This window comes from Petaurus breviceps, unplaced genomic scaffold, assembly GCF_028583685.1.
Source record: "Petaurus breviceps papuanus isolate PSGF00001 unplaced genomic scaffold, PetGlider_PUasm1.0 90849, whole genome shotgun sequence".
NCBI lineage: Eukaryota > Metazoa > Chordata > Mammalia > Diprotodontia > Petauridae > Petaurus > Petaurus breviceps.
The window spans coordinates 9,113,631-9,121,307 of record NW_027187361.1 but is presented as its reverse complement, the minus strand read 5'-3'; the positions used below and the strand labels follow the sequence as shown (position 1 = coordinate 9,121,307).

Genomic DNA, 7,677 nt, shown 5'->3' with positions numbered 1-7,677 from the left:
TCTAGCCTAGGGGCAGGGAAGATCTTTAAGTTTGCATTTCCATTACAGCCCTCTATCCTCTTTTGCAGATCCTTCTGAAATTTTCTGAGTATAATTTAAATTTTCTCATTAAAATGTTTTTACCTTACTGTGGTTAGTCTCCTATTCTCTCTCCTCGCTTCTTACTTTCCATAATAAAAACCAGTCTTTGGTTAGAGAGCATTACAAAATGCAAAATAGATTGTTTTCATTATGTTAAACTGAAAAGATTTTGTATAAACAAAGCCAATATAACCAAGATTAGAAGGGAAGTGGAAAATTGGGAAAGGATTTGTACAACCAGTGTCTCTGATAAAGGGTTAATTATTTTTATTAAAAAAATAATAATTAATTAATTTGCTTTTAATTTACAACATTCAGTTCTTCAATCCCTTGAATTTAAAATTTTTTCCCACTCCCTCTCCTACCCCCTACCTCCATTACATCATGCAATCAAATATAGGATCTACAAATACCTTTACATTAAACATTAGTCAACTTGTAAAGAAGGATTATAACCAATGAAGTGAACGATGAGAAAGAAGAAATAAAACAAAAAAATCGAAAAAGAGAGAAAGATGGCAAGTAGTTTACTTCAATCTTCATTCATATTCTGTAGTTCTTTCTCTGCATGTGGATATACCTTTCCATCACGAGTCTTTTGGAGTTGTCTTACAAATTTGCGTTGCTGAGAGGAGCTAGTCATCACAGATACAATGTGTCTGTAACTGTCTACAAAGTTCTCCTGGTTCTGTGCTCCTCACTCAGCATCAGTGCATTCAAGTCTTTCCAAGTTATTATGAAGTCTGTTTCCTCGTTTCTTATAGCACAATAGTATTCCATTACATTCATATGCGTGAATTTGTTTAGCAATTCCCCAAATTGATGGCCATCCCCTTGATTTCCAATTCTTTGCCACGACAAAAAAAAAAAGTACTATACATATTTTTGTACAAACATGTCCTTTTTCCACTTCTATGATCTCTTTGGGATAAAGCCCTAGAAGTGGTATTGCAGGGCCAAAGGGTATGTACCTATGTATAGCCCTTTGGGCATAGTTCCAGATTGCTCTCCAGAATGGTTGAATCAGTTTACAATCACATCAACAATGCATTAGTGCTTCAATTTTCCCACATCCTCTCCAGAATTTGTCATTTTCCTGTTTTGTTATCTTAGCTAATCTGACAGATGAGATGTGGTACCTCAAAGTTTTTTGATTTTCATTTCTCTAATCAATAGTGATTTAGAGCATTTTTTCAAATGCTTATAGATATGTTTAGTTTTTTCCTCTGAAAACAGCCTGTTCATATCCTTTGGCCATTTATCAACTGGGGAATCACTTGTATTATTATAGATTTGACTCAGTTCTCTGTATATTTTAGAAATGAGGCCTTTATCAGAGACACTGGTTGTACAAATTCTTTCCCAGTTTTTCACTTCTCTCTTAATCTTGGTGACATTGGCTTTATTTGTACAGAAACTTTTCAATTTATTGCAATCAAAATTTTCCATTTTGCATTTCATAATGTTCTCCAATTCTTGTTTAGTCATGAAATCTTCCCTTCTCCATAAATCTGACAAGTAAACTATTGCTTTCTCCCAGATTGGTTACAGCACCAGCCTTTATACCTAGATTGTGCACTCATTTAGACTTTATTTTGGTATGCGGTTTAAGATATTGGTCTGTTGGGGCAGCCAGGTAGCACAGCAAGTAAGAGCACTGGCCCCAGTGTCGGGATGACCTGGGGGATAGAATCTGGACTCAGACACTTAGCATCCACTCAGAAACACCTGGCCGTGTAACCTTGAGCAAGTTACTTAACCCTAATTGCTTAGGGGGCCAGGTGGCTCAGCAAGTAAGAGTACCGGCCCCAGTGTTGGGATGACCTGGGGGATCGAATCCAGGCTCAGATACTCAGCACCACACCCAGAAATAACTGGCTGTGTAACCTTGAGCAAGTTACTTAACTCCAATTGCTTAAAAAAAATATATTGGTCTGTTTCCAATTTCTGCCATACATTTTCCAGTTTTCCCAGCAGTTTTTGTCAAATAGTGATTTATTATTTCAAAAACTGGGGTCTTTGGGTTTATCAAACAGTAGATTACTATAGTCATTGACTTCTGTGTCTCATGCACCTAATCTATTCCACTGATCCACTACTCTATTCCTCAGCCAGTACCAAGTAGTTTTGATGACTGCTGCTTTATCATATAGATTAAAATCTGGTATGGCCAGGCCACCTTCCTAGCATTTCTTTTCATTAATTATTTTTTGTTATGTAAAATTTTTTTTGACCAAAAGCTAGAATAAGGTGATACTATTACATATGATACATTTGGTAAAGATCTAAATGAGAATCACTGGTTTTCTTCGGCTTCACATTTCTTAATGTGTTTCTGGGTAGTGTGATGCTTAATAAATAGGAATGGACTGGGATTATATGCTAGAAGCAGGGTAATTTTGAATCACAACTGTAAACTTGAGTCTTCATATCTGTTTCACATTGCTGTGGAGTAAGGAATGTTTTAACACTAAGCTAGGAAACCATTTAGCAACAACAAATAGGCATTGTCTATTGGATTCTCTGAATCCAGTTAAATCAGGAGGTTTTTGGTCTTTATTAAGTTGGTCCCCAAAATAGGGATCAAAATCGCCAAATCTTCCATTTGCCATAAAATGGTAGTCTAAAATAAAATTAAGACAATTCAAATTTAATATCTCCTTTGGTGACAGTAAGGCACTTTTAGCCTTGATTTTTTTTCTAGCCCATGGATTCATGGACACAGAAAGTGGCACAGAAAAGGGTTGGAATCAATAATGGGAGGCACTACCATGCTACAACCATTGGAGTGTCAGGCCGTCTGTAGCAGCAAGCACCCCAAGCATCCTCAGGGTTTGCTGCCACCACAGGTTCTTGGATCTGCTTTGATAAAGGAAAGCAACTCAAAATGGGTTAACAAGCTTACTTTAATCAGTCAAACATATATCATTTACCTTGTTCAGGGGAAAAAGGTCAGCATCCTGAACTTCAAAGAATACAGGCAGAATTATCAAGACAGAAACAGATCAAGTAGACAGCTTTCCAAACTGTCCAGCCATTACATCCATACCAAATCAACATCTGGCTTTCAACATCTGGGTTTTTCAAAGCCTGGGGGCTCTGGACAACAGCTTCCCAGAATACAGATCAAATCACAGAACACTTCTCAAAGTGAACCCCAAAACAAAGCTACACATCAGGGCTTATATAGCCTTCTCCTGGCTCAGAGGATGTAACAACCTTATTGACTCACTGTCCAATCAAGAAGTATCTACTGAAAAACAAGCCTCCCACCCCAGGCTCCAGGTGCACTTTAGCCTAGGGGCAGAGAAGATCTTTAAAATTTATATTCCCATTACATTTGGCCCCAAGATCTTTCATGCCCATAGCATAGACAATTTACTTTTGAATTATCATTAAACATCTCTTAGGTCACATTTTCAAAGTACATAACTAAAGTTACCAAAGTGGCCTCTTGGCCTTAAACAAACACAAAGTACATGGCATTATCACTTCAATTCAAAACAAGAGGGCAAATAAAGTTCTCTTGTGGTGGGGGGGGGTCTTTCTCCTCACACAGCTCCAGCCCCTGCTTCCAAGTACAGAGAGGGGGCTGGGCAACAAAACCAACAAGGTGGGGTCCCTGGGGATCCAAGGCCCTTCATCCCCCCCACCATAGTCACAAGTCCATCCTCCCCCTGGGTCCCAAACTGTGGGATGCAGCCAGGAAACACATTCAGTGCCCCTGCTTTGCTCCTCAGTTCTTATCTTTTTCTGTGGCTGAATTCCGAACTCCTGGGTACCTTCTCCTCCCGCAGGCAGCAGCGGCTCCTGGCTTCTGCCCAGGTCCAGATGCAGGTAGCTCACCATTCCTGCTCTCAATCTCAGCGAAGTCTGCTTGCAGGCCATTCTTCTCTCCTGCTCCACGGCTCCACAGTGTCACAGCTACCACAACTGGGAAACAAACAATTATCCCAGTCCCCATACTTTCCTTTTACTCTGCAGATCCTGTTCCTGACGCCATTTTGTAGCAGCAAGCACCCCAAGTGTCCTCAGGGTTTGCTGCCACCACAGGTTCTTGGATCTGCTTTGACAAAGGAAAGCAACTCAAAATGGGTTAACAAGCTTACTTTAATCAGTCAAACATATATCGTTTACCTTGTTCAGAGGAAAAAGGTCAGCACCCTGAACTTCAAAGTATACAGGCAGAATTTTCAAGACAGAAACAGATCAAGTAGACAGCTTTCCAAACTGTCCAGCCATTACATCCATACCCAATCAACATCTGGGTTTCAACATTTGGGTTTTTCAAAGCCAGGGGGGGCTCTGGACAACAGCTTCCCAGAATCCATATCAAATCACAGAACACTTCTGAAAGTGAGCCTCCAAAACAAAGCTACACATTAGGGCTTATGTAGCCTTCTCCTGGATCAGAGAATGTAACAACCTTATTGACTCACTGGCCAATTAAGAAGTATCTACTGAAAAACAAGCCTCCCACCCCAGGCTCCAGGTACACTTTAGCCTAGGGGCAGGGAAGATCTTTAAAATTTACATTCCCATTACACCATCATATGAATTTCCACTCAATTGCTGGATGACTTTGTTACTGATGCTCAGTCATACAGAAATCAGGGGACAGAACAAACATAGTTCCTTATTTGGAATTAGACTTTCAGTTGCTTTGCAGAATCAACTCCTAAATGAGAGAAGTTGGTAAAATGATATACTGTCAAAATATCGGCTGTTCTCACCTAAAATCCTAAAATGAGAACTCTTTTAAAGGAAAAAAAAAGGCCAGGCATATAGTGAAAGTAACATCAATTGTAGGCCACATCTGGGTTTTTATACAAGCCTTCTATTTAGACCAGTACAAAAATGGAATCTCAAGTATTCATCCAGAAAAACAATCTAGATATGGTCGATTATCTTTAAAAAGTATTTTCTCAGTGACTGCTCAGAGAATGTTTGCACTGCAGTATGGAGTAGGAGGAAGGGGCACCAAAATTAGGCCATTCTTTGTGGTTTATGACTTCCTAAAACAACCTCTTCACCATGGATGGAAAGTCCCCACCCATTTTACGAGATGGTCCCTGCCCTTCTGTAAAAATTTTCAGGGTGACTTGGAATGCTTGTGCTCTTAAATCAACCCAGGCATGATCCAGTAACTCAGCTGCATTCCCCGCTATTGCCTAGAGTGTAACAGAATGCCCTCAATCTTGGACTTTCTGGCCTAGGTTAAATGCCCTTCCTGTCTAAGGTAAAACAATGCAATTTAAGGGTAAAAAAATGCAATATAAGGATAAAATTTAACTAGAAGCTTTAGTTTGCTGTTTGAAAGGAAGAACTAAATGTAACTGGTGCCCAAAGCCTCTCTGATAACAAATGTTGGTCAGGTATTCATAATATGACTGACATTTTCAGTAAAGAAAAGATGGAACAATAGAAGAAACTTCTTAAAAGGGAAAGAGACTACATGGAGTTCTTGAGTTTTTGGCAAGCAAAATTCTTCTTTGATTTGTATACACTTACATTACTTTAATGTCTGATCCAGTGTCTGATGTAAGCCCACTTTCTCTTCCTTGTCCTGGGCAAGTTTTTCTTCCAGGTTGTCAATGGTCTCTTCCAGCTTTGCAACAGTTCTTTCTGCAGACTCAGCCCAGGTCTCAGCCTCTTTAAGTCTGTTAGACAGAAGCTTGATTTCTTCTTCATACTTATCCTCTTTTTTAGAATACTTCTCAGATGCAGCCTCCAAGGATTTCAGGTTGTTGGTGACATTCTTCAGTTCTTTTTCCAGATCTCCACACTTAAGCTCTGACAGCTCAGCGCTCTCTTCTGCTGGCTCCAGCAGCTCACCCTCAAGGATGACCAATTTACAGGCTACCTCCTCATATTTGTGATCAGCCTCCTCTGTGATATGCTTGGCTTCCTTCAACTGTGTCCCCTGAATTTCCATTTTCTCTTCATCCTTCATCGCAAGGCTCTCAATCACTCTCTCACTTTCATCAGTGACCTTTTCTGCCTCCTCCAGTTTGTGCAGGGCTGTGGCCAGAACATCCTTTGCCTGGTCCAACTCTTCCTCAACTAGATGGATCCCTCAATTTAGAGCTGCCACATCTCCTTCAGCTTTCTCCCGCTACTCTTGGTCTCTACCCAGCTCCCACTGCAGGCTCTGGGCTTGGTCCTCTGCCTCATCCCCTTGCATCAGCAGCACCTGGATTTTCTTTTTCACCACCTCCAGGGAGCTGAGGCCTGCCATGGGGTGTAGGGGGCTCGGGGCACAGGGCAAGACAGCCTGGGAGCCCTGGGACTGGCAGGACTGGCACCACTGCTCTGCCTTTTCATTAATTCTTAAGGGCTCATTTCTAAAATATACAAAGTACTGAGTCAAATTTATAAGAATGCAAAACATTCCCCAACTAATAAATGGACAAAGGATATGAACATGTAGTTTTCAGAGGAAGAAATCAAAGATATCTATAAGCATATTAAAAATGCTCTAAATCACTATTGATTAGAGAAATGCAAATCAAAACAAGTCTGAGGTACAATATCTCACCAGTCAGGTTAGATAAAATGACAAAACAGCTACATGATAAATGCTGGAGAGGGTGTTAGGAAATTGGAACACTAACGCATTTTTGGAAGAATTGTGAACAGATCCATACATTCTGAAGAGCAACCAGGAACTATGCTCAAAGTGCTATAAAAATGCACATACCCTTTAACGCAGCAATGCCACTTCTTGGGCTTTATTCCAAAGAGATCATAGAAGTTGGAAAAGGACATGATTTTACTAAAATATTTATAGTATTTTTTATTTTGTCATCGTAAAGAACTGGAAATCAAGGGGATGCCCATAAATTTGGGGAATGACTAAACAAATTCAGGCATATAAATGTAATGGAATACTATTGTGCTATAAGAAATGAGGAAACAGACTTCATAATAACTTTGAAAATCTTATATGCATTGATGCTGAGTGAAGAGCACAGCACCAGGAGAAATTTGTAGACAGTTACAGAAACATTGTATCTGTGATGACTAGTTTGGTAGACTGGGAGCCTCTCAGCAATGCAAGGCAGTAAGACAACTCCAAAAGACTCCTGATGGAAAGAGATAGCCACATCCAGAGAAAGAACTATAGAGTCTGAATGAAAGCAAACTACTTGCTGTCTCTCTTTTTGTTTTGTTTTGTTCCTTCTTTCTCATCGTTCATTCCATTGGCTATAACTCTTCCTTACAATCTGACAAATGTTAATTGTGAAGGTATTTTTACAACCTATATCAGAATGCATGCCCTCATGGTGGAGGTTAGGGAGAGGAAAGGGAAAGGGAGAAGATTCGGAACTCAAGGGATTGTGGAACTGAGTATTTTAAACTAAAATAAATAAATAAATGTACACACACACACACACACACACACACACACACACAAACCACTCTGAAACAAGTAAGGTGAAATAAATCAAGTTCCCAAAATGACCATGCCCAACTAAACATATACATATGTATACATAAATTTATATTGTGTGTGTGTGTGTGTGTGTGTGTGTGTGTGTAATGCATGAAGCGTTCTGCACCTCTAACTTACTATGAAGAAAAGGAGTCCTCATC

General features: G+C 39.9%; 1 pseudogene; it reads right to left on the bottom strand.

Annotated features, from left to right (window-relative positions):
- Window positions 1–5,587: 5,587 nt before the first annotated feature.
- On the bottom strand, window positions 5,588–6,319 carry LOC138149831 (tropomyosin alpha-4 chain-like; annotated as a pseudogene).
- Window positions 6,320–7,677: the final 1,358 nt, after the last annotated feature.